The sequence below is a fragment of the Ranitomeya variabilis genome, chromosome 5 (genome assembly GCF_051348905.1).
Source record: "Ranitomeya variabilis isolate aRanVar5 chromosome 5, aRanVar5.hap1, whole genome shotgun sequence".
Taxonomy (NCBI): domain Eukaryota; kingdom Metazoa; phylum Chordata; class Amphibia; order Anura; family Dendrobatidae; genus Ranitomeya; species Ranitomeya variabilis.
This window is the reverse complement of record NC_135236.1, coordinates 130,439,056-130,464,426: the sequence shown is the minus strand read 5'-3', so window position 1 is coordinate 130,464,426 and position 25,371 is coordinate 130,439,056. Positions and strand designations below refer to the sequence as shown.

The window sequence follows — 25,371 nt, the reverse complement described above, 5'->3', positions numbered from 1 at the left end:
GTCAGCAGTCTTCCCCATGATTGTGGAGCCTACTGAGACAGACTAAGGGATCTTTTTTAAACACTTAGGAAACCTTTGCAGGTGTTTTTTGTTAATTATTCTAATTTACTAAGATGGTTACTTTTGGGTTTTCATTGTCTGTAAGCCATAATCATCAACAGTAACAGAAATAAACACTTGAAATAGATCACTCTGTAATGACTCTATATAATATATGTGTTTCACTTTTTGTACTGAAGAACTGAAATAAAATAACATTTTGATAATATTGTAATTTTGTGAGAAGCACCTGTACTTGTTCACTGGACGCAGTTCATTTTTCTCCATTTTTGAAGATTCACATCACTACATTTCCTTTATCAGCCTGTAAAATTTAAAGAAATCCATGATTTCTCCTGAAAATTAGAACATTTGTTTATAATGATACACAATACATTTCCTCCAAATAACGAATCTCTGTATTTGCCAGAAGCGGTTCAGAACATGAACTTCTTGTACGACCCTTGTATACATTTCAATAAGAAGCTCCGTCATACCATTGGTAATGTAAAATACTATTATTCCCCATTAAATTGACTTTATATTTACTGTATACTGATATTTACTGTATACTGAGAAATATTAATGACACGAGGATTCATGGGGTGTATATAGTAAGTGTCTTAAAGAGAGGCAGTACTGGTGTGGGCTATGTATCGCTAATAATAAAATGAGAAAAGTAGAAAAAAGACCACATGAGAAAAGAAATGTAAAGGGCGATAGGATTCATTACAATACACCAATAAAAATGTAATGACCAGAGGTCCGAATAAGATCCAGTGAGTCACAAACCAAGACTAAGGCAGAAATCTCCAACAGTTGTTTACTCAAAGGCAAAATAACTAAGGTAGTATGGAGAATACCAAGGCAGATGCACCCCAAAGATACACCAATTCAGCATCAGCTGAAATCACTGTGCCACTCCAAGGTCTCCTGAGAAGTGTATGCTCCAACAGACTAATAATCAATTTACCTAACAGAACAACTCAATACAAGAACAAGTGTAAATTGATTGTAGTGCAATCAAGGGAGCCCCTGGAATGGCACACTGAGTATAACTTATACACATCTAATATTAACGATTAAACACTCTGAAACAGGGATACCCGGGTATCTATGACTATGGTACCGTATCCTGAGATAGATCTCGTCTCAGGCAGGAATCTGCACAGGCTGCAGCCAGTTCAAATCTTCAGCGCCAACAAATTACAGCAAGCGCCTCTGTCTTGTCGGCCGATGCCGAGCCCAAACGCCGGGGACTTAGTTTGGTGGCCTCACGATGTTGTCTCTGCTTCTGTAGCTCCTAGAAATGCTCCACAACAACCCGTCCGTCTCTATATCAGCAGTCTGTCCAAACTTATTTCTCCACTCAATGCACAGGGACTCCACAAACTCTCAAATACGTACTGAGTTTCCAGTGAAGTCTCAGTCTTCCAAAATAAAAGGTTAGCTCTTCTCCAGAAAACGTTAGCAACAAAAAGTCTCTCACAGGGTTAAATAAAAGGTTAGCTCTTCTCCAGAAAAACGTTAGCAACAAAAAGTCTCTCAAAAGCTTTTTCTCCAACACACTCGCAGTAAATTCACACAGTCTCTTGCTATATCACTGCAGCTTCTTCTCCTCTTCCCGCCTTTTTCTTCTCTCACTTCCTTATCTGACACTTTACACACAGGACACCAGACCCCACCCACCAGCACACATTGTCTCCGGGAGTCTCGCAGTGTCTGTCCCTTGCTGCAGCAGGCAAAAACCACAGGGTCCTAGTGCTCTCTCAGTGGGACTACAGTTCACCCTCTTACAATAACAAAGCCTGATGGCGCTATTGTAGAGCACAAAACAATAAAGCTGAGTCCTACATCAAATTACAACTGAAATACAGTTACAGAATTTGGATCCGTCAAAAAAACAAAAAAAAATTGTGATCAGCAACATAATGGAATGTGCTTAATGCAAATTGTCCTATAATTGTTTGGGCAATTACCTCAATTACATGTAAATTAGAGGCATAAATATGTATTAGAAGGGGCTGCAGGTCTGATCTGGCCAGAGGTACTACTTACTGTACTTTATGAGGCTTCTACAGTGCCTTGCGAAAGTATTCGGCCCCCTGGAACTTTTCAACTTTTTCCCACATATCATGCTTTAAACATAAAGATACCAAATGTACATTTTAGGTAAAGACTCAACAACAAGTGGAACACAATTGTGAAGTTGAACGAAATTTATTGGTTATTTTAAATTTTTGTGGAAATTCAAAAACTGAAAAGTGGGGCGTGCAATATTTTACTTTCAGTGCAGCAAACTCAGTCCAGAAGTTCATTGTGGATTTCTGAATAATCCAATGTTGTCCTGAATGCCTAATGATGAGAAATATAATCCACCTGTGTGTAATCAAGTCTCCGTATAAATGCACCTGCTCTGTGATAGTCTCAGGGTTCTGTTTAAAGCACAGAGAGCATCATGAAGACCAAGGAACGCAACAGGCAGGTCCGTGATACTGTTGTGGAGAAGTTTAAAGCCGGATTTGGATACAAAATGATTTCCAAAACTATAAACATCCCAAGGAGCACTGTGCAAGCGATCATATTGAAATGGAAGGAGTATCATACCACTGCAAATCTACCAAGACCCGGCCGTCCCTCTAAACTTTCATCTCAAACAAGGAGAAGACTGATCAGAGATGCAGCCAAGAGGCCCATGATCACTCTGGATGAACTGCAGAGATCTACAGCTGAGGTGGGACAGTCTGTCTATAGGACAACAATCAGTCGTACACTGCACAAATCTGGCCTTTATGGAAGAGTGGCACGAAGAAAGCCATTTCTCAAAGATATCCATAAAAAGTGTTGTTTAAAGTTTGCAACAAGCCACCTGGGAGACACACCAAACATGTGGAAGAAGGTGCTCTGGTCAGATGAAACCAAAATCGAACTTTCTGGTAACAATACTAAAAGATATGTTCGGCGTAAAGACAACACAGCTCATCACCCTGAACACACCATCCCCACTGTCAAACATGGCAGTGGCAGCATCATGGTTTGGGCCTGCTTTTCTTCAACAGGGACAGGGAAGATGGTTAAAATTGATGGGAAGATGGATGGAGCCAAATACAGGACTATTCTTGAAGAAAACTTGTTGGAGTCTGCAAAAGACCTGAGACTGGGACGGAGATTTGTCTTCCAAAAAGACAATGATCCCAAACATAAAGCAAAATCTACAATGGAATGGTTCACAAATAAACGTATCCAGGTGTTAGAATGGCCAAGTCAAAGTCCAGAACTCAATCCAATCGAGAATCTGTGGAAAGAGTTGAAAACTGCTGTTCACAAACATTCTCCATCAAACCTCACCTCTTCGAGCTGTTTGTCAAGGAAGAATGGGCAAGAATTTCAGTCTCTCAATGTACAAAACTGAGAGAGACATATCCCAAGCGACTTGCAGCTGTAATCGTAGCAAAAGGTGGCGCAACAAAGTATTCAGTTAAAGGGGCCGAATAATATTGCATGCCCCACTTTTCAGTTTTTGAATTTCCACAAAAATTTTAAATAACCAATAAATTTCGTTCAACTTCACAATTGTGTTGCACTTGTTGATTCTTCACCAAAAATTTACATTTGGTATCTTTATGTTTGAAGTATGCTATGTGAGAAAAGGTTGAAATGTTCAAAGGGGCCGAATACTTTCGCAAGGAACTGTAATTGCAGATTTTATCTACTAAATCCTTTAATCTGGAAATATACCGTACTTGCTGATGCCACTCTACTCTCAAGATCGCATCTCACCACCTGTGCACTTGACCCGCTCCCAACCCACCTCATCCCAAACCTCACCACAATCTTCATCCCAACCCTAACCCATCTCTTCAACCTATCACTAACAAATGGTGTTTTCCCCTCAAGCTTTAAACATGCCTCCATCACACCTATCCTCAAAAAGCCCTCTCTTGACCCATCCTCTGTATCTAGCTATCGCCCTATATCACTTCTCCCCTATGCCTCAAAACTACTGGAACAACACGTCTACCTTGAACTGTCCTCCCATCTCTCTTCTTGCTCCCTCTTTGACCGCTTACAATCTGGCTTCCGGTCACACCATTCCACTGAAACTGCCCTAACTAAGGTCACCACTGACCTTTTAACCGCCAAGAGCAAGCGACACTACTCTGTTCTCCTCCTCCTCGACCTGTCGGCTGCCTTTGACACAGTGGACCATTCCCTATTATTACAGACCCTCTCATCCCTTGGCATCACAGACTTGGCCCTATCCTGGATCTCATCATACCTAACAGACCGGACATTCAGCGTCTCCCATTCACACACCACCTCCTCACCTCGCCCCCTCTCTGTCGGAGTCCCACAAGGTTCAGTCCTTGGGCCCCTGCTCTTCTCCATTTACACCTTTGGCCTGGGACAGCTCATAGAATCTCATGGCTTTCAGTATCACCTCTATGCTGATGACACACAGATCTACATCTCTGGACCAGATATCACCTCCCTACTAACCAGAATCCCTCAATGTCTGTCCACTATTTCATCCTTCTTCTCCGCTAAATTTCTGAAACTTAACATGGACAAAACAGAATTCATCATCTTTCCCCCATCTCACGTGACCCCCCCAACGAACCTATCCATTACAGTAAATGGCTGCCCACTCTCCCCAGTCCCACAAGCTCGCTGCCTCGGGGTTATCCTTGACGCTGATCTCTCCTTCAAACCACATATCCAAGCCCTTTCCACTTCCTGCCGACTTCAACTCAAAAATATTGCACGAATCCGTTCATTCCTCAACCAAGAATCTGCAAAAACCCTAGTCCATGCCCTCATCATCTCCCGTCTTGACTACTGCAACCTCCTGCTCTGTGGCCTCCCCTCAAACACTCTCGCACCCCTCCAATCTATTCTAAACTCTGCTGCCCGACTAATCCACCTGTCCCCCCGCTATTCTCCGGCCTCTCCCCTCTGTCAATCCCTTCACTGGCTCCCCATTGCCCAGAGACTCCAGTACAAAACCCTAACCATGACGTACAAAGCCATCCACAACCTGTCTCCTCCTTACATCTGTGACCTCATCTCCCGGTACTTTCCTACACGCAACCTCCGATCCTCACAAGATCTCCTTCTCTACTCCGCTCTTATCTCCTCTTCCCACAATCGTATACAAGATTTCTCTCGCGTATCACCCCTACTCTGGAACCCTCTACCACAACACATCAGACTCTCGCCCACCATCGAAACCTTCAAAAAGAATCTGAAGACCCACCTCTTCCGACAAGCCTACAACCTGCAGTAACCACCGATCAACCAACCGCTGCACGATCAGCTCTATCCTCACCTACTGTATTCTCACCCATCCCTTGTAGATTGTGAGCCCTCACGGGCAGGGTCCTCACTCCTCCTGTACCAGTTATGACTTGTATTGTTCAAGATTATTGTACTTGTTTTTATTATGTATACCCCTCCTCACTTGTAAAGCGCCATGGAATAAATGGCGCTATAACAATAAATAATAATAATAATGCAGGGATCTCCATTAGGCTGGGTTCACACATTATTTGCAATGCTTTTATGGTCTGAATATGTATGGAAAGATGCCAATAAATGCAGTATGTTTTTATATATACACTAGATGGTGGCCCGATTCTAACGTATCAGATATTCTAGAATATGCATGTCCACATAGTATATTGCCCAGCCCACGTAGTATATTGCCCAGCCACGTAGTATATTGCCCAGTGACGTAGTATATTGCCCAGTGACGTAGTATATTGCCCAGTCACGTAGTATATTGCCCAGTGACGTAGTATATTGGTCAGCCACGTAGTATATTGCCCAGTTACGTAGTATATTGCCCAGCCACGTAGTATATTGCCCAGTGACGTAGTATATTGCCCAGTGACGTAGTATATTGCCCAGCGACGTAGTATACAGCACAGAGCCACGTAGTATATTGCCCAGACATGTAGTATATTGGCCAGTCATGTAGTATATTGCCCAGCTACGTAGTATATTGGCCAGTCACGTAGTATATTGCCTAGCTACGTAGTATATTGCCCAGCCACGTATGTGACAGGTAAAAAAATAAAAAATAAACATATACTCATCTTCCGATGGTACCCTTGTAGTTCTGTTGCCTTCTGGTTGCGCAGGCGCGCAGGACCTGTGATGACGTCGCGGTCACATGACCGTGTCGCGGTCACATGACCGTGACGTCACGGCAGGTCCTTCTCGCACAGGCGTGCAAGACCTGCGATGATGTCGCGGTCACATAACCTGGGTTGAAAAATGGAGGATGGAGGCTCGGGGGGAGAAACTGGATCCAGACGCCGGGACAAGGCATCAGCCTTTACTTTCTTAGATCCCGGACGAAAAGTGATCAAGAACTGGAACCGGGAAAAAAGTGACCATCTAGCTTGCCTGGGGGTCAACCTTTTAGCAGACTCAATATACACCTGGTTCTTATGGTCAGTAACTAGAGTAATGGGATGAACTGCCGCCCCCTCCAAAAAATGCCTCCATTCATCAAATGCCAACATAACCGCAAGAAGTTTCTGATTACCCACGTCATAATTTCTTTCCGCCGGGGAGAACTTTCTGGAGAAGAAGGCGCATGGTCTCAGATTGGTCAAGGTGGCAGGCCCCTGGGACAACACCTCCCCCACCCCCACCTCCAAGGCATCAACCTCCACCACAAAAGGTTCCGATGGATCCGGTTGAAACAGAACCGGGGCAGTCATAAAACATTTTTGAGTACGAGAAACACTGCTACCGCTGAGGCAGACCAGTTCTTAACATTAGCCCCCTTCTGTGTCAAGTCAGTGAGGGGCTTGACCACCTGAGAGAACCCTTTAATAAACCTCCAGTAGTAATTGGCAAATCCCAAGACGCGCTGAAGGCCCTTCAGGTCCCGGGTTGAACCCAATCAACAATGGCCTGCACCTATTTGGGATCCATACAAAAGCCCTCACTAGAGATAATGAACCCCAAGAAAGGCAGTTCCTGGGGGAAAAACGAGCATTTCTCTAGCTTGGCGAAAAGTTGGTTCTCTCTGAGTCTCTGAAGAACCGCCAGAAGGTGACCAATATATGATTGCTTATCAAGTGAATAAACCAGAATGTCATCCAAGTATATAACCACAAACCTCCCAATAAAATCAGAGAACACATGATTGATGAAGTTTTGGAAAACTGCAGTGGCATTGGTCAGACCAAACAGCATAACTAAATTTTCAAACAGCCCTTCTGAGGTGAGAAATGCAGATTTCCACTCATCCCCCTCCCACACCCGGATGAGGTTGTACGCCCCCCGCAAACCTAATTTTGAAAACCATTTGGCCCCAGACAATTGGTTACACAAATCGGGAAAGAGTGGAAGGGGAAATTTGGCGAAAATATTGCAATTTTCCAACTTTGAATTTTTATGCCCTTAAATCACAGCGATATGTCACACAAAATACTTAAAAAGTAACATTTCCCACATGTCTACTTTACATCAGCACAATTTTGGAACCAAAATTTTTTTTGTTAGTGAGTTATAAGGGTTAAAAGTTGACCAGCAATTTCTCATTTTTACAACACCATTTTTTTAGGGACCACATCTCATTTGAAGTCATTTTGAGGGGTCTATAAGATAGAAAAAAACAAGTGTGACAACATTCTAAAAACTGCACCCCTCAAGGTGCTCAAAACCACATTCAAGAAGTTTATTAACCTTTCAGGTATTTCACAGGAATTTTTTGAATGTTTAAATAAAAATGAACATTTAACTTTTTTTCACACAAAATTTATTTCAGCTCCAATTTGATTTATTTTACCAAGGGTAACAGGAGAATATGGACCCAAAAGTTGTTGTACAATTTGCCCTGAGTACGCTGATACCCCATATGTGGGGGTTAACCACTGGGCGCATGGCAGAGCTCGGAAGGGAAGGAGCGCCGTTTGACTTTTCAATGCAAAATTTACAGGAATTGAGATGGGACGCCATGTTGCGTTTGGAGAGCCACTGATGTGCCTAAACATTGAAACCCCCCACAAGTGACACCATTTTTGGAAAGTAGATTCCCTAAGGAACTTATTTAGATGTGTGGTGAGCACTTTGACCCACCAAGTGCTTCACAGAAGTTTATAATGCAGAGCCGTAAAAATAAAAAAATCATATTTTTTCACAAAGATGATCTTTTCGCCTCCAATTTTTTATTTTCCCAAGGGTAAGAGAAGAAATTGGATTGCAAAAGTTGTTGTGCAATTTATCCTGAGTACGCTGATACCCAATATGTGGGGGTAAACTACTGTTTGGGCACAAGGCAGAGCTCGGAAGGGAAGGAGCAAATGCAAAATTGACTGGAATTGAGATGGGACGCCATGTTGCGTTTGGAGAGCCACTGATGTGCCTAAACATTGAAACCCCCCCAAAAGTGACACCATTTTGGAAAGTAGACCCCCTAAGGAACTTATCTAGATGTGTTTTGAGAGCTTTGAACCCCCAAGTGTTTCACTACAGTTTATAACGCAGAGCCGTGAAAATAAAAATTATTTTTTTCCCACAAAAATTATATTTTAGCCCCCAGTTTTGTATTTTCCCAAGGGTAACAGGAGAAATTGGACCCCAAAAGTTGTTGTCCAATTTGTCCTGAGTACGCTGATACCCCATATGTGGAGGGAACCACCGTTTGGGCGCATGGCAGAGCTCGGAAGGTAAGGAGCGGCATTTGGAATGCAGACTTAGATGGATTGGTCTGCAGGCGTCAAATTGCATTTGCAGAGCCCCTAATGTACCTAAATAGTAGAAACCCCCCCACAAGTGACCCCATATTGGAAACTAGACCCCCCCAAGGAACTTATCTATATGTGTTGTGAGAACTTTGTACCCCCAAGTGTTTCACTACATTTTATAATGCAGAGCCGTGAAAATAAAAAAATAATTTTTTTTCCACAAAAAATATTTTTTAGTTCCCAGTTTTGTATTTTCCCAAGGGTAACAGGAGAAATTGGACCACAAAAGTTGTTGTCCAATTTGTCCTGAGTATGCTGATACCCGATATGTTGGGGTAAACCCCTGTTTGGGCGCACGGGAGAGCTCTGAAGGGAAGGAGCACTGTTTTACTTTTTCAACGCAGAATTGGCTGGAATTGAGATCGGCCAGAGAGCCCCTGATGTGCATAAACAGTGGAAACCACCAATTCTAACTGAAACCCTAACCCTAGCCCCAACCCTAACCCTAACCCTAGCCCCAACCCTAGCCCTAACCCTAACCCTAGCCCTAACCCTAGCCCTAACCCTAACCCTACCGCTAGCCCTAACCCTAGCCCTAATCCTAACCCTAGCCCTAATCCTAACCCTAGCCCTAACCCTAGCTTTCGGGCACGTGACTTTTTTTATCGCTTTTTATTCCGTTTTCTGTGAGGCAGAATGACCAAAAAACAGCTATTCATGAATTTCTTTTTAGGGGGGGCGTTTATACCACTTCACGTTTGGTAAAATTGATAAAGCAGTTTTATTGTTCGGGTCAGTACGATTACAGCGATACCTCATTTATATCTTTTTTTATGTTTTGGCACTTTTATACGATAAAAACTATTTTATAGAAAAAATAATTATTTTTGCATCGCTTTTTTCTGAGGACTATAACTGTTTTATTTTTTTGCTGATGATGCTGTATGGCGGCTCGTTTTTTGCGGGACAATATGACATTTTCAGCTGTACCATGGTTATTTATATCCGTCTTTTTGATCGCGTGTTATTCCACTTTTTGTTCGGCGGTATGATAATAAAGCGTTGTTTTTTGCCTCTTTTTTTTTTACCGCATTCACTGAAGGGGTTAACTAGCGGAACAGTGTTATAGGAGGGGTCGTTACGGATACTAAATATGTGTACTTTCATTGTTTTTTTATTACTTAGATAAAGAAATGTATTTATGGTACAATATTTATTTTATTTTTTTTTTCTTTGATTAGGAATTCTTTTATTTTTTTTTTACACATGTGAACATTTTTTTTTTTTACTTTGCAACATTGCTCGGGGGGGGGGGGGGCATCATGTTATAGGGTCAGATCGCTGATCTGACACCTTGCACAGCACTGTGTCAGATCAGCGATCTGACATGCAGGGCTGCAGGCTTACCAGCGCTTGCTCTGAGCCATTTTGGATCCGGGCCTGCAGGGAGATGAAGGTAGGAGACCCCACATCGCGTTGCTCCGAGGGTCTCAGGGAAGCACACAGGGAGCCCCCTCCCTGCGCGATGCTTCCCTATGACGCCGGAACACTGCAATCATGTTTGATCGCAGTGTGCCGGGGGATAATGTGCCAGGGGCGGTCCGTGACCGCTCCTGGCACATAGTGCCGGATGTCAGCTGCGATAGTCAGCCGACACCCGGCCGCGATTGGCCGCGCTCACAGGGGGAGCATATGACGTACTATCCCGTCACTGGGAATTAAGTACCAGGTCACCTCAATGGGATAGTACGTCATATGGGATTAAGGGGTTAAATAGCCCCCCTAAACCAAAGAGAGGTGGACTGAATTAACCCTGAACCATCCTGTCCAGAGTCATGACACCTGGTGACAGATTTTCTTTAAGCCAAAACCATATGTGGATCATAAAGAGAGAGAACTGTAAAGGACAGATGCTAATTGTTTTGCATTTACATCTCACTTTGGCTTCAATAATGGCACCAAAATGCCCAAAAACAGAACCCTGAGTAGTGATATAGTACCCTTAGGCCACGTTCACACGCAGGGCCGGACTGGCCATCGGGCACTTCTGGCAAATGCCAGAAGGGCCGGTGCCAGTAGTGGGCTGCTGCACTGTTCCTCCCCCTCCCCCTCCCCCCGCCAGTGCCGCCGCCGCATTTAACTATACCGGCGTCTATGACGCCGGTATAGTTCAATGCAATGATGGAGGAGAGAGCGTCACCTGACGCTTCCTCTCCCATCATTCCCCGCTCTGCCTCTGACAGTACACTGTGGGTGCGTGATGACGTCATATCATCGCGCACCTGCTGTGTCCTGGGCAGACTGCAGCCGCCGAGACAGGAGCAGGGAGCAGCGCGGGCAAAAGGAAAGGTGAGGAGAGTGTTTTTTTTTTTTTTTAACTGGACTGTGGGGCCATTATCGGGGGGGGGTTGGTGGGGAGAGATGAGACGTGGGCTGTGCTGTATATATCCCTGTGTGGGCTGTGCTCTATATATTCCTGTGTGGGCTGTGCTCTATATATCCCTGTGTGGACTGTGCTCTATATATCCCTGTGTGGGCTGTGCTGTATATACCCCTGTGTGGGCTGTGCTGTATATACCCCTGTGTGGGCTGTGCTGTATATAGCACTGTGTGGGCTGTGCTGTATATAGCACTGTGTGGGCTGTGCTGTATATAGCACTGTGTGGGCTGTGCTGTATATAGCACTGTGTGGGCTGTGCTGTATATAGCACTGTGTGGGCTGTGCTGTATATAGCACTGTGTGGGCTGTGCTGTATATAGCACTGTGTGGGCTGTGCTGTATATAGCACTGTGTGGGCTGTGCTGTATATAGCACTGTGTGGGCTGTGCTGTATACTACCACGCGGGCTGTGCTGTATACTACTACGCGGGCTGTGCTATATTATGCAGGCTGTGCTATATACTATGCAAGTTGTGCTATATACTATGCGGGCTTTGCTATATACTATAGGGGGTATATTATATTCTATGGGGGAGGCCGTGTTATATACTATGTGGCTGTGTTATATACTATTGCGGGGGTATATTATATTCTGTAGGGGAGGCTGTGTTATATACTATGGGGGTATATTATATTCTATGGGGGAGGCTGTCTTATATACTATGGGGGGCTGCATTATATTCTAGGGGGGGCTACATTATATATTATGGGGAGGTGGGCTGTATTATATTCTATGGGGGGCTGTATTAGATTTTATGAGGGATGATTGCATCATACTCTGATGGGGCTGCTTTATATTCTATGGGGAGGTGGGCTGTATTCTATTCTATTTGGGGCTACATTAAATTCTATGGGGGGCTGTATTATATTTATATTCTATGAGGGGTGATTTCATCATACTCTATGGGGGAGCTGCATTATATTCTATGGGGGGTTACATTATACTCTGGGGTGGCTGCATTATACTCTGTAGAGTGGTGGCTGCATTATACTGTATGTGGGCTGCATTATACTGTATCGAGGGCTATGGGGAATACGTTATACTATATGAAGAACTATGGGGTGCATTATACTATGGGAAGTGAATTGTACTACATGGATGACTATAGCGGTGCATTATACTATATGGAGCACTATGAGGAGTGTATTATGCTCTGTGGAGGACTGAGCAGTGTATTTTAATATATGGAGGACTATAGGGAGTGTATTATACTATATGGAGGACTGTGCTGCGCATTATAATATATGGAGGACTATGGGGTGTATTTTACTAAACGAGTAAAATGCTGCATATTCAGATTGTTTTGCCAGAACAAAAATCATTGTTCTCAGCAGCACATCGCCGGTGTAAACTGTAGATGTGCTGCTGATAACATGATACTGTATGGTGATCTGTTAGTGATCGTCCTGTCCCATCATTCTGTCTCAGACGGTGGAAAGAGGCCGGGAAACAAGCGTCGAACAACTTCAGTACGGTCGATCAAACTCAATTAGCGGCCTGAACTCAGCGCATGTAAATACAACCGAAATGCTTTTGTGTGATGTGCAATATGTTAGCATTTGGGGCTCCATTTTAAACTTTGCCTAGGCGTAGGGCCCCACTTTGCCTAAAACCGGCCCTGCCTACAAGTGTACAAAGATATTATACAGTCACCATGTGACAAGTGGGCCTGTGTAACTTCAAATGCCAGGGCTGAATTTTAGTCCCAGTCCAGCCCTGTTCACACGTTCAGTATTTGGTCAGCATTTTACTTCAGTTTTTCTAAGCAAAAATCAGGAGTGGAACAATCAGAGGAAAAGTATAATAGAAACACGTTACCACTTCTGTATCTATCACCCACTGCTGGTTTTGGCTTACAAATACTGATGTAAAACACTGAACATGTGAGAGTGGAACTTTGCTGACCAGTTACGTCTGTAAATTGTGGACATGACTGTTTTATCCTCATAGAAGGAACTGCCTTCCTTTACATGCACTATTTTGACTCATAAATTTGACCATACTAGTGAATTCTGCCATTTTCTTTCCATGTGGACCTGCACCAGCATGTAAGCTAACATTTACCCATGAGCTGTCCATGTACGGGTCTGTTATACACATGTACAGCTCACAATCCAGTAATACGCTGATGTGAAATAAGCGTAACTGTAGCTACCTGTATTTTAGAACAGGAATTTGCAAAGTCTTATTTGCAGAATACCTTTGGAAAACAATAGCAAATAGCAGAACGGGGATGGAACTCCACTGCCTCCAATTGTTAGGACACTTATTACATAGTTACATAGTTATTAAGGTTGAAGGAAGACTCCAAGTCCATCTAGTTCAACCCATAGCCTAACATGCCCTAACATGTTGATCCAGGGGAAGGCAAAAAAAACCCATGTGGTAAGAGTAAGCTCCACCATGGGGAAAAAAATTCCTTCCCGACCCCACATACGGCAATCAGACTAGTTCCCTGGATCAACGCCTTATCAAGGACTCTAGTGTATATACCCTGTAACATTATACTTTTCCAGAAAGGCATCCAGTCCCCTCTTAAATTTAAGTAAAGAATCATTCATTACAACATCATACAGCAGAGAGTTCCATAGTCTCACTGCTCTTACAGTAAAGAATCTGCGTCTGTTATTATGCTTAAACCTTTTTTCCTCCAGACGTAGAGGATGCCCCCTTGTCCCTGTCACAGGTCTATGATTAAAGAGATCATCAGAAAGGTCTTTGTACTGTCCCCTCATATATTTATACATTAACATAAGATCACCCCTTAGCCTTCGTTTTTCCAAACTAAATAGCCCCAAGTGTAATAACCTATCTTGGTATTGCAGACCCCCCAGTCCTCTAATAACCTTGGTCGCTCTTCTCTGCATCCGCTCTAGTTCAGCTATGTCTTTCTTGTACACCGGAGACCAGAACTGTGCACAGTATTCTAAGTGTGGTCGCACTAGTGACTTGTATAGAGGTAAAATTATGTTCTCCTCATGAGCATCTATTCCTCTTTTAATGCATCCCATTATTTTATTTGCCTTTGTAGCAGCTGCCTGACATTGGCCACTGAATATGAGTTTGTCATCCACCCATACACCCAGGTCCTTTTCATTGACAGTTTTACCCAGAGTTTTAGAATTAAGCTCATAGTTATACATCTTTGTTATGACCCCAATGGCGAGGGTCTCAGAGGAACGTGGAAGTCTGCAGAATACAAAAATCCAGCTCATAGGGCAGTGGTAACTGGGTTGACCATATATCTACTCCTAACGCCAACACTAGAAGTAGCCGGGGATCATTCCTACGTTGATTCTAGATGACACGCGCCAGCCGGAGAATCTAGCTACCCCTAGTAGAGGAAAACAAAGACCTTTCTTGCCTCCAGAGAAGGGGACCCCAAAGCTGGATAGAAGCCCCCCACAAATAATGACGGTGAGGTAAGAGGAAATGACAAACACAGAAATGAACCAGGTTTAGCACAGAGAGGCCCGCTTACTGATAGCAGAATAAAGAAAGGTAACTTATATGGTCAACAAAAACCCTATCAAAATCCACACTGGAAATTCAAGAACCCCCGAACCGTCTAACGGTCCGGGGGGAGAACACCAGCCCCCTAGAGCTTCCAGCAAAGGTCAGGATATAGATTTGGAACAAGCTGGACAAAAATACAAAACCAAAACAAATAGCAAAAAGCAAAAGGCAGACTTAGCTGATATAACTGGAACCAGGATCAGTAGACAAGAGCACAGCAGACTAGCTCTGATAACTACGTTGCCAGGCATTGAACTGAAGGTCCAGGGAGCTTATATAGCAACACCCCTAACTAACGACCCAGGTGCGGATAAAAGGAATGACAGAAAAACCAGAGTCAAAAAACTAGTAACCACTAGAGGGAGCAAAAAGCAAATTCACAACAGTACCCCCCCCTTAGTGAGGGGTCACCGAACCCTCACCACGACCACCAGGGCGATCAGGATGAGCGGCATGAAAGGCACGAACTAAATCGGCCGCATGAACATCAGAGGCGACCACCCAGGAATTATCCTCCTGACCATAGCCCTTCCACTTGACCAGGTACTGAAGCCTCCGCCTGGAGAGGCGAGAATCCAAGATCTTCTCCACCACGTACTCCAACTCGCCCTCAACCAACACCGGAGCAGGAGGCTCAGCAGAAGGAACTACAGGCACAATGTACCGCCGCAACAAGGACCTATGAAATACATTGTGAATAGCAAACGACACAGGAAGATCCAGACGAAAAGATACAGGATTAAGGATTTCCAATATCTTGTAAGGCCCAATAAAACGAGGTTTAAATTTGGGAGAGGAGACCTTCATAGGAACAAAGCGGGAAGAAAGCCACACCAAATCCCCAACGCGTAGTCGGGGACCCACACCGCGGCGGCGGTTGGCAAAGCGCTGAGCCTTCTCCTGTGACAACTTCAAGTTGTCCACCACATGATTCCAGATCTGCTGCAACCTATCCACCACAGAATCCACCCCAGGACAGTCAGAAGGCTCCACATGACCTGAAGAAAAGCGAGGATGGAAACCAGAGTTGCAGAAAAAAGGCGAAACCAAGGTGGCGGAACTAGCCCGATTATTAAGGGCAAACTCAGCCAACGGCAAGAATGTCACCCAATCGTCCTGATCAGCAGAGACAAAACACCTCAAATAAGCCTCCAAAGTCTGATTGGTTCGCTCCGTCTGTCCATTAGTCTGAGGATGGAAAGCAGACGAAAACGACAAATCAATGCCCATCCTACTACAAAAGGATCGCCAGAACCTGGAAACGAACTGGGATCCTCTGTCTGACACAATATTCTCAGGGATGCCGTGCAAACGAACCACGTTCTGGAAAAACACAGGAACCAGATCGGAAGAGGAAGGCAGCTTAGGCAAAGGAACCAAATGGACCATCTTGGAGAAGCGATCACATATCACCCAGATAACGGACATGCCCTGAGATAGCGGAAGATCAGAAATGAAATCCATGGAGATATGTGTCCAAGGTCTCCTCGGGACAGGCAAGGGCAAGAGCAAACCGCTGGCACGAGAACAGCAAGGCTTAGCTCGAGCACAAGTCCCACAGGACTGCACAAATGACCGCACATCCCTTGACAAGGAAGGCCACCAAAAGGACCTGGCCACCAGATCTCTGGTGCCAAAAATTCCCGGGTGACCTGCCAACACCGAGGAATGAACCTCGGAAATGACTCTGCTGGTCCACTTATCCGGGACAAACAGTCTGTCAGGTGGACAAGACTCAGGCCTATCAGCCTGAAATCTCTGCAACACACGTCGCAGATCCGGAGAAATAGCTGATAAGATAACTCCATCTTTAAGAATACCAACAGGATCAGCGACTCCAGGAGCATCAGGCACAAAGCTCCTAGAAAGAGCATCGGCCTTCACATTCTTTGAACCTGGTAAATACGAGACAACAAAATCAAAGCGGGAGAAAAACAATGACCAGCGGGCCTGTCTCGGATTAAGGCGTTTAGCAGACTCGAGATACATCAGATTTTTGTGATCAGTCAAGACCACCACACGATGCTTAGCACCCTCGAGCCAATGACGCCACTCCTCAAATGCCCATTTCATGGCCAACAACTCCCGATTGCCCACATCATAATTTCGCTCGGCAGGCGAAAACTTCCTAGAGAAAAAGGCACAAGGTTTCATAACAGAGCAACCAGGGCCTCTCTGCGACAAAACGGCCCCTGCCCCAATCTCCGAAGCATCCACCTCAACCTGAAAGGGAAGTGAGACGTCAGACTGGCACAAAACAGGCGCCGAAGTAAACCGGCGTTTCAACTCCTGGAAAGCCTCCACGGCAGCAGGAGCCCAGTTAGCTACATCGGAGCCCTTCTTGGTCATATCCGTCAAAGATTTCACAATGCTAGAAAAATTAGCGATAAAACGACGGTAGAAGTTAGCGAAGCCCAAGAACTTCTGAAGACTCTTAACTGACGAGGGCTGAGTCCAATCAAGAATAGCTCGGACCTTGACTGGGTCCATCTCCACAGCAGAAGGGGAAAAAATGAACCCCAAAAAGGGAACCTTCTGTACACCAAAGAGACACTTTGAGCCCTTGACAAACAAAGAATTTTCACGCAAAATTTTAAAGACCAACCTGACCTGCTCCACATGCGAATCCCAATCATCAGAAAAAAACAAAATATCATCCAGATAAACAATCAAAAATTTATCCAGATACTTCCGGAAAATGTCATGCATAAAGGACTGAAAAACTGAAGGCGCATTGGAGAGCCCAAAAGGCATCACCAAGTACTCAAAATGACCTTCGGGCGTATTGAATGCGGTTTTCCATTCATCACCTTGCTTAATGCGCACAAGGTTGTACGCACCACGAAGGTCTATCTTGGTGAACCACTTGGCACCCTTAATCCGGGCAAACAAGTCAGACAACAGCGGTAAAGGATACTGAAATTTGACAGTGATCTTATTTAAAAGCCGATAATCAATACAAGGTCTCAAAGATCCGTCCTTTTTTGCCACAAAAAAGAATCCCGCACCAAGAGGGGAAGAAGACGGACGAATATGTCCTTTTTCCAGAGACTCCTTGATATATGAACGCATAGCGGTATGTTCAGGTACCGACAGATTAAACAGTCTTCCCTTAGGAAATTTACTGCCTGGGATCAAATCTATAGCACAGTCACAGTCCCTATGAGGAGGCAGTGCACTGGACTCAGACTCACTGAAGACATCCTGATAATCAGACAAATACTCCGGAACTTCCGAAGGCGTAGAAGAAGCAATAGACACAGGCAGGGAATCCTCATGAATACCACGACAGCCCCAACTTGAGACTGACATAGCCTTCCAGTCCAGGACTGGATTATGGGTCTGTAACCATGGCAGCCCTAAAACGACCAAATCATGCATTTTATGTAAAACCAGGAAACGTATCACCTCGCGGTGTTCAGGAGTCATGCACATGGTAACCTGAGTCCAATACTGCGGTTTATTTGCTGCCAATGGTGTAGCATCAATACCCCTAAGAGGAATAGGATTTTCTAATGGTTCAAGAGTAAATCCACAGCGCTTAGCAAATGAGAGATCCATGAGACTCAGGGCAGCACCTGAATCTACAAACGCCATGACAGGATAAGATGACAGTGAGCAAATCAAAGTTACAGACAGAATAAATTTAGGTTGCAAATTACCAACGGTGACAGGACTAACAACCTTAGCTATACGTTTAGAGCATGCTGAGATAACATGTGTAGAATCACCACAGTAGTAGCACAAGCCATTCCGGCGTCTATGAATTTTCCGCTCATTTCTAGTCAGGATTCTATCACATTGCATTAAATCAGGTGTCTGTTCAGACAACACCATGAGGGAATTTGCGGTTTTTCTATCACATTGCACCGAATTAGGTGTCTGTTCAGACAACACCATGAGGGAATTTGCGGTTTTGCGCTCCCGCAACCGCCGGTCAATTTGAATAGCCAGTGCCATAGTATCATTCAGACCTGTGGGAATGGGAAAACCCACCATAACATTCTTAATGGCTTCAGAAAGGCCATTTCTAAAATTAGCGGCCAGTGCACACTCGTTCCAATGTGTCAGCACGGACCATTTCCGAAATTTTTGGCAATACACTTCAGCCTCGTCCTGCCCCTGAGACATAGCCAGCAAGGCCTTTTCTGCCTGAATCTCAAGATTGGGTTCCTCATAAAGTAAACCGAGCGCCAGAAAAAACGCATCAAGATCAGCCAATGCCGGATCTCCTGGTGCCAGCGAAAAAGCCCAATCCTGAGGGTCGCCCCGTAAGAACGAAATAACAATTTTTACTTGCTGAGCAGAATCTCCAGATGAACAGGGTCTCAGGGACAAAAACAAATTACAATTATTCACGAAATTCCTAAACTTAAACCTGTCTCCGGAAAACAGTTCAGGAATCGGTATTTTAGGTTCTGACATAGGATTTCTGATAACATAGTCTTGTATGCCCTGCACACGAGTAGCCAGCTGGTCCACACTTGTAATCAAGGTCTGGACATTCATGTCTGCAGCAAGCATAGCCACTCTGAGGTAAAGGGGAAGAAGAAAAAAAAAAAAAAAAAAACTCAGAATCTTCTTTCTTATAATCCCTCTTCTGCAATGCATTAAACATTTAATACTGGCCTGGCAAACTGTTATGACCCCAATGGCGAGGGTCTCAGAGGAACGTGGAAGTCTGCAGAATACAAAAATCCAGCTCATAGGGCAGTGGTAACTGGGTTGACCATATATCTACTCCTAACGCCAACACTAGAAGTAGCCGGGGATCATTCCTACGTTGATTCTAGATGACACGCGCCAGCCGGAGAATCTAGCTACCCCTAGTAGAGGAAAACAAAGACCTTTCTTGCCTCCAGAGAAGGGGACCCCAAAGCTGGATAGAAGCCCCCCACAAATAATGACGGTGAGGTAAGAGGAAATGACAAACACAGAAATGAACCAGGTTTAGCACAGAGAGGCCCGCTTACTGATAGCAGAATAAAGAAAGGTAACTTATATGGTCAACAAAAACCCTATCAAAATCCACACTGGAAATTCAAGAACCCCCGAACCGTCTAACGGTCCGGGGGGAGAACACCAGCCCCCTAGAGCTTCCAGCAAAGGTCAGGATATAGATTTGGAACAAGCTGGACAAAAATACAAAACCAAAACAAATAGCAAAAAGCAAAAGGCAGACTTAGCTGATATAACTGGAACCAGGATCAGTAGACAAGAGCACAGCAGACTAGCTCTGATAACTACGTTGCCAGGCATTGAACTGAAGGTCCAGGGAGCTTATATAGCAACACCCCTAACTAACGACCCAGGTGCGGATAAAAGGAATGACAGAAAAACCAGAGTCAAAAAACTAGTAACCACTAGAGGGAGCAAAAAGCAAATTCACAACACATCTTATTACTTCTACCCAATTGCATGACCTTACATTTATCCCCATTAAAGCTCATTTGCCATTTATCAGCCCAAGCTTCTAGTTTACATAAATCATCCTGCAATATAAAATTGTCCTCCCCTGTATTGATTACCCTGCATAGTTTAGTGTCATCTGCAAATATTGAAATTCTACTCTGAATGCCCCCTACAAGGTCATTAATAAATATGTTAAAAAGAAGAGGGCCCAATACTGACCCCTGTGGTACCCCACTACTAACCGCGACCCAGTCCGAGTGTGCTCCATTAATAACCACCCTTTGTTTCCTATCCCTGAGCCAGCTCTCAACCCACTTACACATATTTTCCCCTATTCCCATTATTCTCATTTTATGTATCAACCTTTTGTGTGGCACCGTATCAAAAGCTTTTGAAAAGTCCATATACACTACATCCACTGGGTTCCCTTGGTCCAGTCCGGAACTTACCTCTTCATAGAAGCTGATCAAATTAGTCTGACATGAACGGTCCCTAGTAAACCCGTGCTGATACTGGGTCATGAGGTTATTCCTCTTCAGATACTCCAGTATAGCATCCCTTAGAATGCCCTCCAGGATTTTACCCACAGTAGAGGTTAAGCTTACTGGCCTATAATTTCCGAGTTCAGTTTTTGTCCCTTTTTTAAATATTGGCACCACATTTGCTATACGCCAGTCCTGTGGTACAGACCCTGTTATTATGGACTCTTTAGAGATTAAAAATAACGGTCTATCAATGACTGTACTTAGTTCCTGCAGTACTCGGGGGTGTATCCCATCCGGGCCTGGAGATTTGTCAATTTTAGTGATTTTTAGATGCCGCCGTACTTCCTGCTGGGTTAAGCAGGTGACATTTAATGGTGAATTTTTGTCCCTAATCTCCCTAATCTCCCGTTGCCTCTCTGGCGTGGCACGTGGTACAGGCAGTATTTCGGAAAATACCACGTTGGAGGTCCTTGCTTTCAGCTTGCAGCCTAATTCCCTGAAATCATCTTTAAGGACCTTCCACCTACCTCTAACTTTGTCATTTGTGCCAATGTGCACCATGACCGCTGGGTCCTCACCAGCCCCTCCCAGTAATCTGTCCACCCGATCAGCGATGTGTCGGACTCGAGCGCCAGGTAGGCAGCACACCGTTCGACGATCCCTGTCTTTGTGACAGATTGCCCTATCTGTTCCCCTAATAATTGAGTCCCCCACTACTAGCACCTGTCTGGCCTGCCCTGCTCTCCTATTTCCCCCCTTACTGGAGCAGTCACTCCTCCGGCTTTCAGAGGACATGCCTGGCTGCAGCAGTGCTACCCCTGTACTGGCACCCCCCTCATCTGCCAACTTAGCAAACTTATTGGGGTGTGCCAGATCAGGACTAGCCTCCCTGGCACTCTTCCCTCTACCCCGCCTTCTATCTGTCACCCAGCTAACTGCCTTACTGTCCTGCAGCTCCATCCTACCATCCCCCTCCTCATCTATCCCATTGAGCGTCTGCTCTGTGAGCAGAAGACTCCTCTCCATATTGTCTATGGATCTCAGTGTTGCCAGCTGCACATTTAGATCCAAAATCTGGGATTCCAAATGCACAACGTGCTCACATCTCGGATAGCAGTATGCACCCTCGACTGGCTGATCAAGGATTGCATACATGAGGCAAGATGTGCACTGGATGGCATTAACAATTGTGGAGCACATTTCCTGATGGGGATTGCACCACAGAAACGTTATATAAAAAATAAATACAAGTATTAATTAAAAACAGTCAGCAATTCCTCCCTTGGAAACTCCCTGATTCCAAAGTCACTGAATCACAAGTCACACTTACCGCCGTCCACACTTACGCTCAGGACACACTCAGCTCGCTCACACTCGCTATGCTGAAGATTTATAGATTTTTTTTTTATTCTCTATTTCCCTTCAACAACAAGCCACCTTGCTGCTCAAATGCACTTCCAAAAAAAAAAATGTTTGTTAGGACGCAATTGACTGATAAGTGATGAAAGAGGCAGCGGTTGTGTTCCATACCAGCTTCGTATTGTACTCATGGAGGAGTGGAAGAGGATTCCAGTGGCAACCTTTGAAGCTCTAGTGAACTCTGTGCCCAAGAGTTAATGCAGTGCTTGAATATAATGGTGGCCAGACAAAATATTGACACTTTGGGCAAAATTTGGCAATTTTCACTTAGGAATGTACTCAATGTTGTTGCCAGCGGTTTAGAAATTAATGGCTGTGTGTTGAGTTTAGAGGACACACCAAATTTACACTGTTATAAAAACATTACATTTACTACTGTGCATTATTTCTAAGTGCCAATCTTCAGTGTTGTCCCATGAAAACATATTAAAAAAATTTACAAACATGTGAGGGGTGTACTCACTTTTGAGATATACTGTACATACCCCAATACGATCAGTTCCATCTCCACCAAAACAAAAGGAGCTTCTAACTACCACCACCAATTATTTATGCAGGCCAATTAGACATCCATTACAGGTAGCGTATGGCTTTAGGGGTTTACAGCACAAGAGGAATGGAGCTATTACATTTTATATATTTTATCCAGAAATGTAGGCAGTATTTATAAAAAATATACAAAGAAGTTACAAAATGTGAACAAAACAATACGGTATATACAATCACATGATATAAAAGCAATTCCAAAAGAAAAGTACTAAATCTGTTTCACGGAAATGGCGCAGAGATTAGCGGAAGGAATCACTCCTTAGACCAACTCCTTACAGCATCGGATAGATTCAGAGTACTGTGTCTTACACAACTGACAAATGACAAAAAACCCAAACTCTGATTTTTATTAGATCAAGGTTATACCCAAATACCTCCCCTGAGTGAGCTCATATGCGGGGCTGGTGGTGGGATTTGCTAGGCCTTTAGAAGATTATGAGATGCCCAACTTTCAGGATATCTTTGCCCCTGGAATTCCCAGGTGGGAGATATTGTTGTCACGGTACCTAGCACGATTTTACCTTTCTATAGAGATGAAACATGGCGAGAATAGCATTATTCATCTGACCAATATTGAGTTGAAGGTGTTCAGCCGGCCTGACGGTGATGTGAGTAAATGTGTTTTGTTCGTCACTTTGCCATGATGCTGAAAATATATCTCCCATAAATATCGGATCGATGCAAACCCCAATATTCATCACTGACCACTGGCTCCAGAGTGCCTTAGATAATTCCTTTGAATAGAGGAACCCCCTGTACTTCTCTGTCTCTTTGTATAAAAATCCTAAACTCAGCAGTGAGGATCTGGCCACTCATTTTCTAGAAAAATTCAACCATATCAATCAGGACATTTCTGCTTAATCTCCTCAGAGCCTAGAGTTCCTTCCCTGCCACACTTAAAGCTCACTTGCCATCTTTGAGTCTGATACAGAAGTTACCCAGTTCCTCGCTTCCTCTCAGCCTACAACCTGCAACACTCACATCTCCTGCAGTCTCTCTCACCAGTTGTCATCAGTATCTTTCTCTCCTCATTTAAATATGCCATCATAACCCCTTTACTTAAAAAAATTCCTCGACCAGAACTGTGCTACTAGCTATAGACCTGTCTCTAATCTTCCCTTCATATCCAAACTCCTGGAATGCTTGTCTCACTCCCCTCTAATCCGCTATCTCTGAGATTACTCTCTTCTTGACCCTCTACAATCTGGTTTCTGCTCTTTACACTCTGTTATCAGCTAAATCTAATAGTCACTGCTCCCTGATGATTCTCCTGGATCTCTCTGCTGCATTGACACTGTAGATCACCAGCTCCTCCTCACTATGCCCCGTCTATCGGCCTCAAGGACACTGTTCTCACCTGGTTCTCCTCCTACCTCTCTGAGCGCTCATTCACTGTATCTTTTGTCGGCTCTTACTCCTCTCCTTGTTCCCTTACTATCGGGGTTCCACAGGGCTCAGTCCTAGGTCCTCTTCTCTTCTTTCTATATACTGCCCCTATTGGACAAACAATCACTAGATTTGGGTTCCAGTATCATCTCTATGCTGACGACACCAAATTATACACGTCTTCCCCTGACATCACCCAAACTCTAATACAAAACACCAAAGATTGTTTGTCCACTGTCTCTAACATGATGTCCTCCCTCTATCTGATACTGAAGCTCTCCAAAACTGAACTTCTTGTATTTCCTCCTTCTACTAACCTTACTCTAACACACAATAGGCCTGCTGTCTTCAGGTTATATTTGACACTCAGCTTTCCTTTATTCCCTATATCCAATCATTCACTCGCTCATGTCACCTGCATCTTAAAAATATCTCCAATATCTGACTTTTTCTCACCTTTCAAACTGCTAAAACTCTTACTGTCCCTTTTATTTATTCTCGCCTAGACTACTGCAACTCTCTTCTGATTGGTGTCCCTCTTCCTAAACTCTCTTATCTCCAATCCATCCTGGATGCGGCAGTCAGGGTCATATTTCTGTCCAGCCGCTTCACTGAAGCCTCCACTTTGTGCAAGTCATTACACTGGTTACCTACTGTCTACAGAATACAATATGAACTCATATCTCTCACCCACAAAGCGCTCCACAGTTCTGCGCCACCTATATCTCCTCCCTCATCTCTGTCTATCGCCCTACACGTTCACTCCATTCTGAAACTGGCCTAAGACTAACATCCTCCATAATTCGAACCTCGCATCGTCGTCTCCAAGACTTCTCCCGTGCTGTGCCAGTTCTCTGGAATGCGCTACGCACACGATCCGACTGTTACCAAGCGCCCACATTTTTAAGTGTGCTTTAAAAGCACATCTCTTTAAACAAACCTATCACTTCAACTCACTAACCTAACTCTTCTCTGTTCACTCCTTCTAAACATTATTCAGAATCTTCTCCCTTCTATTCATCTGTCTCCACACCATCCATGCACATGATAACTGCACTTGAAAATTGCACTTAAACATACTGGCTGATGACCGAATCATGCAGCTTTATATGAAAATCCCCATTTATTACAATTGCTGGATCTGAAATAACAATCACTTTTCAGCTATTGTGCTCCCCCTATTTCCTTGTAGATTGTAAGCTTGCGAGCAGAGCCCCCACTCCAAATGTAACTGTTTAAACTGTCTTACCTTGTATTGAATTTATTGTCTGTATATGTCGCTGCTTAATTGTAAAGTGCTGTGGAATATGTTGGCGCTATATGAAATAAAATAATAATTATTATTATTAGACTTGGTGGCAGGTTCTCAGCAGATCCCTTGTTGTAAGTACCTATTCATGGCATGAGGTCCTACTTCAA

At 44.2% G+C, this 25,371-nt stretch overlaps 1 protein-coding gene across 1 annotated transcript in view; it reads right to left on the bottom strand.

Moving 5' to 3' along the window:
- Positions 1 to 25,371, bottom strand: part of IGDCC3 (immunoglobulin superfamily DCC subclass member 3) — a 238,631-nt gene that overhangs the window by 22,096 nt on the left and 191,164 nt on the right. The gene's annotated exons all lie outside the window — the stretch shown is intronic.